At 45.9% G+C, this 13,057-nt stretch overlaps 1 pseudogene; it reads left to right on the forward strand.

The window, feature by feature from the left end:
- Window positions 1-10,261, forward strand: LOC120680193 (annotated as a pseudogene).
- Window positions 10,262-13,057: the final 2,796 nt, after the last annotated feature.

Genomic DNA, 13,057 nt, shown 5'->3' on the forward strand with positions numbered 1-13,057 from the left:
AAAGTCCAGACAATTTTCAACTATCCCATTCCCCCAATATCCATCCATGGGCTCAGGCGGGGCGCGCCACCTGACAGGACACCAACCTTCTCTTCTAACCGCGGCGTGACCCGGCACACACCATGTCATCGCCGTCGCCTCCGTCGTCGGCGCGCTTCGCCACCGGGCTCCGGCCAGCACCGGCCGGCGTGCACTCCTACCCCATTGGCTCGGCCGCCTACTTTTCAGCTGTCTCCCTGCGGGGCCTCCTCTCACACCCCAGCGCCTCTAGGGTTCCCTCTGTCTCCTTCCGGCAACGGCCGTCGCCCCTCGCTGTAAGGTCGCGCCTGCCGAGCGCTGCGCGGAGCTCCGGAGACCCCGGACCCGGAGAGGTAATTTCCTCTGCATTCACTCGATTTTAAACGGTGCTGAGGTACGGATTTTGGTTTCGGCTTGTTGGTTGGGGTCTTGGGGACAGTGCTCGTTAGTTCTTTGCTGAATTCTATCCAATAAACTAAAGATATACGTGCTTTCCCGTTCGTATCTGTATTTGGAACAAAGTTGATTGCATGTTGGACGATATGATTTCTCTAGCTTGTGAAGTCAGGAGTCAATTGCTAATTCTTGTGAGTCGAGACAGCATGTGCAATGTAGACTGGCAATAATATGAAGTGTTAAATTTCCCTTTACAAAAGAGATTCAATAGTTTGCTCTGTTATTTCAGTTGTGCTCATATGGTGTGAAAATGCGGGGACACTAACTGTTTTTTTTTTTGCTACAATGAATGTTGTAGCTAATGATTAATGTGGCATATTGTTAACAAAGAGGTTTGAGTGGTTTTCCAGTCACCATATAATAATAATTTGGAAATGCATGTAGTGAGGTTAAAAGGTGATTTTTATAGTGTGATGGGTGTAGAGTCACTTATTGTGCTTCTTTGATTACCAAGGTTACTTAACTCTTCAAGTTACACTCTGTGTAATGAAAAGCATCTTGCAACCTTCGGAATTATGCCATTGCTCCAAACATATGCAGAACTTCTGCAATGCGGTTTTATCTTTTGTTCTATATATACATTTATGGTGTTCTTGGTAAACAGAAAAGCCCTGAGATGCATGCTAATGTTTGTGTTAATCCTGCATACAAGTTTAAGTAAACTGTGAACCACTTCCACCAGTAAAATCTTGACGAGGGACTTTTCCAAAGAAACTTTGATGATAAGACATTTTAGTTTGAGTACATTTGGGTGATGTTATTTAGAAAATAACTGGCTTGCGTTTCATTGTTAGATCAATGTGGATGATGTTGAAGGAACTGGGGAGCCACTAGGAAGTTCCACTGGTATGATATTTGTGACATGTATGAACTTAGCTTTATCAATTCATTTCTTCATAGGCCTGATTTGATCTCCTTTTCCCTGTACAGGTTCAGAAAAGAATGGGAAGGAGTCGACCAAAAGTTTCTCATCTAAAGAGTATTCACAGCTAACTGTAAATCCAAAAACCAGTGATGACAAAACTGATATTGTTTATGTTGCCTAGGCCTCATGATAACTTATGTCATTTAGAATCTGGAAGAGTGGAAATAATAATAGTTGATTACGTAAGAAATTTTTATGGATACATCTTGTTGAAGGCTGATCAATAAGAAACTTCAAAAGCCATCATCATGAACAGCAAAACCTGTACAGGCAGTGACATAGTATTTGATTCACTCTTTCAGTCTTATATTTCAAGCGGCATTATTGATCGTTTATTTCTGCCTGTGTTGCCAGGTTGCTAGAAAAACTAAAGAGATATGGCGCTGCTGGTGTTCTGTCATATGGATTACTTAACACTGTCTACTATGTCACTGCATTTTTATTAGTTTGGTAAGGCATACATGGATATGTGACATCTTACTGCTACTATATGTGGACGTTTATTTTCGCTGGGCACAATATTCTTTTACTACTTGAAACTAGCTAAATGCTTTGCTAGTAAGAAACAGTCTACAGAACTCAATTAAACAGTTTGCAACTGCATTAGCATTGGGCAGAAAATTAATATCAGAATGATTTGCGTTTTAGGTTTTATTTTGCTCCTGCTCCTGGTAGGATGGGCTATGGAGCAGCAGTGGAGAGGTAATGATTGCAAATTATCTTTTCTTTTTCATTCTGCTTTACCTGTTCCTACTGTAATGTCTTTTCACCTATGGAAGCAGATTTGTTAAACTAATGGCAATGGTGTAGGCTGGCAGTCAAGTTACAAAGATTCTCCGTGCAGGAGGGTAAGTCAAATACCCAACTTATAACTTACATCGTTAGTTTAAAATTTGTTTCTCCTATCGGTGTAGTAGGTCTACACAGAAATGGATTTTCTTTCGCTGATACCTTGAGGAGCATCTTGAAGCATATCTATCACATTTCAAAGAATTTAGGTTACACGTCCTTTTTGTTGTGTGTGTGTGTGGGTGGGTCAGGGCTCTTGCACTGGCTCCTTTTGTTGACAGAGGGTTGAGATGGTTCACAGTCAAGTTCAACTTCAAGTCAGAAGGGAGGGTAAAATACTAGAGCTTTGCTTAATTTTCCTAGTGGGTATTCGAGCAATCTTCTAACGTGTGACGTGTCTTTGCATTACTCTCGCTGCAGGACCTTCAGCGAGCAGAGGTTCCGGAGGCCTGCTCTCGCTAGAGCTGTGCGCGCAGCACTAGCGATGGGAACGGCAGAAAGCAGCAGAGGGGGAAGGGAGAGGTCTCCTAAGCAGGAGTACCTGGATCAAGTGCTGAAGTGTGTGTAGATGAGAGGAGGAAGGGGTGGTTTATATACGCGTGGAGGTGCCTCAGGTTCAACGAACCTGGACGTCGTAAAAAGGTTTGATGAGCTGCAGTTACTGGTGTGATTCTCCAGTCATTACTGTTTTAATGTTCTTAACAGCAAAACGTTCTTCTCATCTCAGCACATCACGTCGCACCTGCACGTCACGTTCGGCCGCGCACGCGCACCGCCTGTCCGGCCTACCGCGCTGCGCCTCGCCCACGGCCACGGCCACGGCCTCGGCCTGGCTCGGCGAGGCGAGCGAGCGCGCGCTTGTGGTTCACCGACCTTCTCTTACCGGCTTCACAAGTGGTGTACACGAAGTCCACCCTTTAAGTCGGTTGAGATCCTCAAATCCCGGTACGGAATTAAGCAATTGATTCCCTAACATTTAATAGTAGACTTTAAATTCTTTTATTGTATTGATTAGAATAAATGGGCCAAGCCCATAATTCCAACAATCCCCACCAAAAAGTTCAAGCCACACTAGAAATGCCCTCATTCCCTCATTGATATACCAGTATTTGACAGAGACTGTTAAGTTGAACTTCCATCTAGGACAAAAACTACACTTATTCATAACTGTACAATGGACTATGCCTTGAATTGCCAGTCTTGTGCAAACAAGTTTGACCAGAGCCCTACACTGGTACTAGGCTGCAAAAACATCCATGCGGTTTAGAGCTTAGAAGTCATACTCCAGACCCTTCATGAGTTTCTAGAGAATACACAGTTCTCATAGACCATGACCAGTAGTCAGACTCATATAGGTGTGTTCCTTTCAGATGTTCTGTATGACAACATCTTTGTTTCAAGAAAACAACTCATTTGTTTTAAAGAAACCACCTGGAACACATTAAGGTATAGACAAACCTGCCATACAGATTAGAAGAGAAATGCACCTTATACACGGAATGAGTCCTTTTCACAAAGGTTCTCTTCTCTCAGTCAGACTTTAGTTTGTTTCACCATCCTAATTCACGGGATCTCCGATCACATATGATAGGTTTCCACTATAGAAATATAGAATGACTCACGTGGGTCTCAAGCCCAATTCCATAGATACATTGTCTATCACATTTCGTGAAAGACCCTTTGTAAACTGATCTGTCAGAAATTTAGCCGTCTGAACATAGTTCAGGGCTATAACTCCGGAGTTTCTCAATTTTCTGACAGATTTCAGCCGCCTTTTCACATGTCTAGATGACTTCATGTTATCCTTTGAACTGTTCACCTTGACAATCACCGTTTGATTGTCACAGTTCGTTAGAATTGCCGGTATCGGTTTTTCAACTATCGGCAAGTCCATAAGGAGCTCACGAAGCCACTCAGCCTCAACAGTGGCGGTATCTAATGCTGTGAGTTCTGCTTCCATAGTTGATCTCGTTAAGATGGTCTGCTTGTGTAAGGATCACCGGGGTGTCCGACCCTAGAGGGGGAGGGGGTGAATAGGGTCGCTAATCGCTTTTTAACCTAGGGCTCAAACTACTTGCATAAGATAAACCTAACACGTCCTATACATGCTAGTTATGACTAAGGTTTATTTTTGCTACTCTATACTTACCCAAAATACTTGCAACTTATAGCCAATCTTAAACAAACTAACTAGAAAAGTAAAGGCACGCAAGATAAAGTAAATGCGGAAACGTAATATGGTAAGTAAAGAGGTAAGTGCAAGAGGGATGCAAACTCCCGAGTAGACACGGTCATGTAACGTGGTTCGGCGCAAACGCCTACGTCCACGGGACACCGAGGCTCTTCCGATCACCGTCTTGCACTACGCCACCAAGGCGATGCCGGCAAGTAAAGGCAAGTGCCCACAAGACACCGAGTCTCGTGCACCGCCACCGTCTCTCTCGGTCACCCGGCCGAAATCCACTACGGAGCTTCTCCACCAAGGAGGGGGCCTCCTCTTTCTCCGCACAAAGTGTCGTTGCCACTCCACACCAAGTCGGAGGGTCACACGACGGATCACAAGGATTGCTTGCCGCAGCAAGACTTCTCTCAAGGGAGCTCTCGCAAGAACTAAACCCTATTACAAGCACTAAGCACTCTCACAAGTGTGCTTAAGCCTATATGATGTACAATGAAGCTCTATGGTGGTTGGATGTGATCTTTGGCTCTTCTATACTTCCTTGGTCTCCAGCAACCTCAAATGAGCCGTGGGGTAGCATATATATAGCCCAACCCTCCAAACTAGCCGTTGGGAAAAAGGCTGACGAAATCCCTTAACGCCGGTTAAACCGGTGATGACAAAAACATTTGTCATCACCGGTTTAACCGGTGAGTGTATTTTCCCAGCAAATAGCCGTTACAATCTTCCAACGGCTATTTGATCAATCGACCGACGCTCTCAAAATTAACGTCGGTTTAACCGGTCACTTTTTCTTTATCGTCGGTTTAACCGGTGCCTCTGGGTCAGTCTTCACTTCAAGTCATTGCACCGACGAGTTGTCTTCAGGCATCGTCGGTTCAACCGGCGCAAAACCCTAGTCTCAGCTTTCTGGGTCCATTGCACCGATGAGTACAATTTGCCTAACGTCGGTTTAACCGGTGCCTAACATTGGTTTAACCGGTGATAGCAAATTGTCTCTGTCTTGTTCGTTTTGACTTGAATTTTTTCACGGTCTCTTCAATTCTTGTCCCTTGGACCGAAGAGGTTTCAGGGCGGCTCCCTGAGACCCGTGAGGGGCGGCTCCCCCTCGACCCCCGTCCGCTAACCGGGTAGCGGAACCCCCGTAGGGGCGGCCCTTCGGGCCTAGCTACGCCTATCTTCTCTTTGTCATTACTTGAACCTAGAAGCCTGAGAATGGTCATCTTAACAATCATATTAGTCCAAGTGTTGTGTTGTCTATATCAATCACCAAAATATTATATTGAAATATGGCATGAGAGCCCATTTTCGCTACAGCTTGCAAGACTTCCAGGAAACAGCTCCACCACCAAGTGTAAACACATATCCACTTGTGGCCTTATCTCATCAACATCAGAAATCCAGTTTGAATCACTGTACCCTTCTAGTACCCTTGGGTACCCGGTGTAGTGAATTCCATAGTTCATTGTCCCCTTTAGATAGCGCATTACTTTTTCAAGAGCCTTCCAATGATCATCTCTCGGGTTTGAAACAAATCGGCTCAGTTTGCTTACAGCAAACGAGATGTCAGGTCTTGTAGCACTAGCTAAATACATCAATGAACCAATGATCTGAGAATATCTCAGCTGATCTCGTATTATTCTTTTGTTCTTTCTAAGAATTAAACTGACATCATATGGTGTTGAGACAGGTTTATAGTCGCTATAACCAAAGCGACTTAACACCTTCTCCACATAGTGAGACTGTGTAAGAATCACCCCACCATTGCTCTCTTTTACCAGCTTTATATTAAGGATAACATCAGCTTCTCCCAGATCCTTCATCTCTAAACTTTGAGATAAAAACTCTTTGACTTCCTTAATCACATTAAAGCTAGTGTCAAAGATCAGTATGTCATCCCCATACAAGCACAAAATCACTCCTTCAGCCCCACTATAGCGATAGTACATATATTTGTCAGTTTCGTTCACAACAAAGCCAGCAGACGTCAAAGTTTTGTCGAACTTTTCATGCCACTGCTTAGGCTCTTGCTTGAGACCATATAAAGATTTCAACAACTTACAAACCATTCCTTCTTTACCCTTTGATATAAATCCATCCGGCTGATCCATATAGATCTCCTCTTCTAACTCTCCATTGAGGAAAGCCGTCTTAACGTCCATCTGATGAACGAGAAGACCATAAGAAGCTGCCATGGAAAGTAACACTCGAATTGTGGTCAATCGGGCAACTGGTGAATAAGTCTTAGAAATCTTCTCCTTCTTTTTGGGTATAACCCTTGGCCACAAGCCTAACCTTGTACTTTTCAATAGTACCATCTGGCCTAAGCTTTTTCTTGAACACCCATTTGCATCCAACCGATTTACATCCATAAGGACGTTCAACGACCTCCCAGGTTCCATTAGACATAATAGAATCCATCTCACTCCTCACTGCTTCCTTCCAATAGTCAGCATCAGGATATGAATATGCCTCTTCAACGGTTCTGGGTGTATCATCTATGAGGTATACAATGAAATCATCACCAAAAAACTTTACAGTTCTTTGTCTCTTGTTCTTTCTCGGAGCATCATTGTTATCATCCTCAGGATTTTCCACAAGTGTATGTTCATTGTGTTTTATCGGCTCAGCAGAGCTATCATCCTCGATGAACTCTTGTCTAGATGAACTTGTTTCATCTCTCATGGGAAAAATGTTTTCAAAAAATGTAGCATCTCTGGACTCCATTATAGTACCAACATGCATGTCAGGTACTCCAGATTTCACTATTTAAAATCCATACCCAACGCTGTGAATAGCATAACCTAGAAAGATGCAATCCACAATTTTAGGTCCAACCTTACGTTTCTTGGTTATTGGCACACTCATTTTTGCCAAACAACCCCATATACGTAAGTATGAAAGTGTTGGCCTTTTCTTCTCCCATTCCTCAAATGGTGTTATCTCTTTATTCTTTGTAGGAACACGGTCTAGGACATGACATGCAGTCAATATAGCCTCACCCCACCATTCCTTAGAAAGTCCCGCTGTATCTAACATGACGTTAACCAAATCCGTTAGAGTGCGGTTTTTTCTTTTGGTAACTCTATTTGACTGAGGTGAATAAGGAGGCGTCCTCTCATGAATAATACAATGTTCCTCGCAGAATAAAGTAAATAAATTTGAGAAGTACTCGCCACTACGATCTGACCTAACTCTTTTGATCTTTCTCTCAAGTTGGTTTTCTACTTCAGCTTTATAGATTTTAAAGTAGTGTAAAGCTTCATCTTTTGACTTCAACAAATAGATGTAACAAAATCTAGTACTGTCATCAATCAAAGTCATGAAATATCTTTTACCACCTTTTGTCAACACTCCATTCATTTCGCACAAATCGGAATGAATTAATTCTAAGGGCGCCAAGCTCCTCGCCTCCGCGGCCTTACGAGGCTTGCGAGTTTGTTTTGATTCAACACATACATGACACTTAGAATTTTTTACAAAAGTAAACTTTGGAATTAAACTCAAATTAGCTAAGCGCATCATACAACCAAAATTAACGTGACAAAGCCTCGAATGCCAAACATTTGTTTCATCAACGTTAATAACATTGTATGCAACTTTATTACAAACATATGACAAAGAAAGACGGAACAAGCCTCCGCTTTCATAACCTTTTCCAACAAAAATACCAAACTTAGACAAGATACATTTATTGGACTCAAAGACTAATTTAAAACCATCTCTACACAATAGAGAGCCGCTGATTAGATTCTTCTTGATGGTGGGGACATGCTGCACGTTCTTCAGCTGCACGGTCTTCCCCGAAGTAAACTTCAGATTTATCGTACGAACACCAAGAACACGCGCATGCGATCCGTTCCCCATCAGGAAGGAGGAAGTCCCGCCGTCCTGGTAAGAAGAAAACAAAGAAGCATCAGCACAAACATGAATATTAGCACCAGTGTCAATCCACCATTCGGGTGAACAAAAAACTGAAAGAACTGTAGGTAATAAATTACCGTACCAGACTCGCTAATGACCATGTTGGCGGAGTCGTTGCCTTTGCGGTTCGGACACTTTGCAGCAAAGTGTTCCGTACTAGCACACACATAGCAAGCTCCCTTCTTCTTCTTCTTCTTGAAGGTGGTTGTCTGGTTAGTCTTTGGTTGGTTCTGCGGTGGCTTTTTCTTGTTCTTGTGGGAGTTGTTCTTCTGAACAAGGTTGGCGCTAGAAGCACCAACAACTCCTTTCCCATGTATGTCCTTTGCTCTCGCCTTATCCTCAACATCAAGAGTCCCTATGAGTCCATCTATGGTGAACTCCTGTCTCTTGTGTTTTAGAGAAGTAATCAAGTCCCTCCAAGAAGGTGGCAGTTTAGAGATAATACCTCCAGCCACAAACTTATTGGGTAACACACATGGGGATTCTTTGCTACAATTTTTGAGATCTTTTGCCAGAGTATGTATTTCATGAGCCTGTTCCACTACAGAACGGTTTTCGACCATTCTATATTCAAGGAACTGCTCCATCGTATACAACTCACTGCCGGCGTCAGACACTTTATATTAAGTCTCAAGAGCATCCCACAACGCTTTGCCAGTTTGCATCTTGGAAGCATATCTATCACATTTCAAAGAATTTAGGTTACACGTCCTTTTTGTTGTGTGTGTGTGTCAGGGCTCTTGCACTGGCTCCTTTTGTTGACAGAGGGTTGAGATGGTTCACAGTCAAGTTCAACTTCAAGTCAGAAGGGAGGGTAAAATACTAGAGCTTTGCTTAATTTTCCTAGTGGGTATTAGAGCAATCTTCTAACGTGTGACGTGTCTTTGCATTACTCTCGCTGCAACGCAGGCTTTTGCGGCAGTCGTAGGGTGCTGTTTTGCAATTGCTGCTGCACTGTTCTTTGGATTAACAGTACTTTGGGCATAGCGCACCTGCTTTGCTGACAGATAATGAGGAATCATGAAGAACCTGATTCAAATCGGTGCCGCGGTGGTCACACTTAGTAATCTTACTGTTACTGTTAGATAACTAGTCAATTTTCGGTATATTTTAATTCTAAATATTACTAGCAATTTCATGGCATAAATGAGTGATAATGTGTGAATAAGATATGTGCATGTGTTCATGTTATTCTTACTAATAAGCATGAACAAAAAATTAAACCAGAATAGATTTAGAGTGTACCCCAAGGCGGGACCAGTGCCGGAGGCACCGGTTGCGCCGTTACCAGCTGGAATAGACATGCTATTCGACTGGCCTTACCTGAAGTAGCCGAACGATGTCGATGCAGGAAGATGTTCGCAGTGCAGTCCCACGAATGGTCACCAGGAAGCAGACGAAGTAGTCGATCAGGGCAGCACTAGCGATGGGAACGGCAGAAAGCAGCAGAGGGAGAAGGGAGAGGTGAGAAGGGAGAGGTCTCCTAAGCAGAGTACCTGTCAACGTTTATTCTCGGCGAGGCGAGCGAGCGCGCGCGCCTGTGGTTCACCGACCTCCTCTTACCGGCTTCACAAGTGGTGTACACGAAGTCCACCTTTAAGTCGGTTGAAATCCTCCTCAAATCCCGGTACGGAATTAAGCAATTGATTTCCTAGCATTTAATAGTGGGCTTTAAATTCATTTATTGTATTGATTAGAATAAATGGGCCAAGCCCATAATTCCAACACTTACATTGTCAGCTATGGTTGCTCACATCTTGTACGAGTACCTGTTTACGTGACTCGTCAGCTACCGCAAACACCTTGAGCATACTGTGTATGCATATTCATGTAAGGTCCTATTAGGCGTGTGTTCAGACTCGACAATTTTGAGGAAACGGAACAAGTCAAGCAGCAACTTGATAAGCTGGCGTCAGGTTTTGCACAACTGCTGTGTAAGCCTGTAATCGATGAACTTGTGCTTGTGATAAGCTGGCGTTTTTTTTTTTGAAAATTATAAGCTGGCGTTCTACACGCATGGCCATGGCTCATGGGTAATGCAGGCGACGCGCGCGTATCGTTCAGAGCCCCGTAGAAGGCGTGGAGCTCCTCGAACTGCTTCAATGCCGCGGCACGGAGCTGAGAAGCAGCAGCACCGCGGGGACTCCCGAGTACAGGTCGACGCTTCTTCGCCTTGGACTTTGTCAGCCACCTCGCCCCTTCCGGGCGCCCGGGCTGGGGCGGCCCATCCCAACAATGATTCGATTTTGCGTGCGTCGTTACTCAGAATCAGATTTGCAGGCAGTGAGGTCATTCAGAATCCGCACTGTGTGTTTCAGTTGAGATTTGATTTGACATTGCTCATGTCATTGGAGCTTCCTATCTATTTTCCACAAGATAGATAGGAGTTGAAACTTCCAGCCCACCAAAGCCTATCTAAATCTTATCTTCTTCTTCCTCATTTTTTTTCCAACCCTTCTCTTGGCTCCTTCTCTAGCTCCGGCGGCCGCCAGCCACACGCATCGGTGAGCCCGCGCGGGGGCTGCGGCGGCACACGCGCGGCTCGACGGAGCAGGGAGGAGGCGGTGGGGCGCGGTGCGGCAGAGCGGGGCGGCGGCGGCGGCGCAGGGAGCAGGTGGAGGAGGAGCGGAGGTGGCGGCGCAGCGGAGCAGGGGAGCGGAGGCGGCGGCGTAGGCAAGCAGGGGCGGAGGCGCTATCGGAGTAGAGGAGCAGGGCGGCGGTGCACCGGAGGAAGGGGCGACGGCGCGCCGGAGGAAGGGCGACAAAGGTGGAGGAGGCCGGCGGTGCATGTGGAGGAGGCCAGCGGTGGCGGCGGCGGGTGTAAGAGGCAGGAGGGTGTGTGTTAGGGTTATGAAAATCTAACAGTGTGAGTTGTTTGCACGAATCTCAAATAGTGGAAGATGGATAAGAAAAAAACTTCCGGAAGATATATAGGATTCCCCCATGCCATGCGTGGAGAATGCCAAAGACAGCAGTGTATGTTTCGTTGGGCCATTTCCTATCCTCTCCTGGTCTACCGGCGGGGCGTCTATTTATCCCTTCAGCGAATTTCGAGCTTCGGTGCTCCCCTATCTCCCCCGACTTTGGCGCCTCTGCTGTCGCCGACGGCCAACTCTAACCAAGTTCGCCGCAATACTGCTCGTTCACCGCCAGTGTCTTCTCCTCGCCCTCGCCCTCCGGCTGCTGGCTAGCTGCCAGCCAACCTGCGCCGCCTCGCCCTCCACCGGCTAACCCGTCACCATCGCCCCCTCCCCCCTCTAGGTCACCACCGCCGGGCAGCCGCCGCCCCCGGCCCTCTCCTCTAGGTTCGGTGGCCATGGAAACTCCGGCAACCCGAAATCCGAAAACTTCGCTGCCTCATCCACCACCCCGGTCGCCAGCTGCCTCGCGGGCTACCTCGCCGGCGGCCGCTCCAAGATGAACAAGAGCTTCCCCCTTGTGCGACGCGTTGGCTTCTACCGCGGCTGCTGATGCCAACAAGTGCACCAGCCCTGGATGAGTGGGCGTTCCGGTCGGGTGTTAAAATAGTTCTTGCCCGAACCGGTTTGCTATTTGCATATGGCGAACCACTTCGGGATTTCAGACCTGGGCAATTTTCCTAGAGCTAGCTTTGCTGCCCAGAACAGATGGATGGCGCAGTGTTCGGCGCTGGTCAGGGCGTTGCGGAAAAAGGTCGATCGTGCAGGTTGGATACATGTGGACAGCGACGGATTTGTTTGTAGCGTTATTGAAGAAAACAGGTTAGATCAAAAGCAGTCGGTGCAATTGAAAATCATATTTGATTTGATTTGATGAATTTGCGCGTTGTTGAAAGAGTTCAGAGTTGGCACGGTCGATTGGAAGAGCACCTCAAATAAAAAAGACATGGCTGTGCTTGTGCACCGCTAGTCGACGGTTGATGTATCAGACTCTGACCCTGTCTTTCGTAGCAGGCATTCTCATCTGTGTCTGTGTTGCAACTGATTCGGTAAGCTACGTGTCCGGTGTACGGAAAACAGCCTTCCGTCTCCCAAACTTAAGTGTGTTTAATTGGTGAAAAAGTTTGAATTTTGATACTGTAGCATATTTCGTTGTTACTTGACAGATAATGTCCAATCATAATCTAATTAGGGTTAAAAAATTCATCTCAGGCTAATCAATTGGATTGCGTAATTAATTATTTTTTTCAACTACATTTAATACTCCATACATATGTCAAAAAATTTGATGTGATGAATACTATGATAATTTTTTTAGAAACTAAACAAGGCCTAAACCCTTTTGTAGCATCCCCTCGCAAGTTAGATGCTATGGATTTACTTCCCTAATAGTAAACTGGTTCAAAGATGAATGGAATGACGGTACGATCATCTGTCTCGCCAAGCCGCCGCGCGACGCGTGGAGTAGCGTCGGACCCGGTAGGCGGAGCCGCGCGTCGGCACATGCCCATGTGCCCGCACGCGCCCTACGGATGCGAAGAGCCAAGCGCACCGGCGACCCCGGGACAGGACGGCCTCGTTGCGCGGCGCAGGCGCGCAGCCAAACCCCGCGCTAGTGGAGTGATGTCAGCGGCCGACGGTCCACGCGGCGGCTACACGTCGGCACGAATTTATCATCCGTCACCTGAAGGACGCAGCGCGGCCGCGCGGGCGTGGGAGCCCATCATCAGCCAATCATCAGCCATATATTTGGCCAACGAGGTTTGACGTTTCGCTCTAACTCACTCATCTCAACGGAGGTTTTATGAAGGATTTTATAATATTAAATATTATTAATTTTGCTGACAT

The sequence above is a fragment of the Panicum virgatum genome, chromosome 2K, assembly GCF_016808335.1.
Source record: "Panicum virgatum strain AP13 chromosome 2K, P.virgatum_v5, whole genome shotgun sequence".
NCBI lineage: Eukaryota > Viridiplantae > Streptophyta > Magnoliopsida > Poales > Poaceae > Panicum > Panicum virgatum.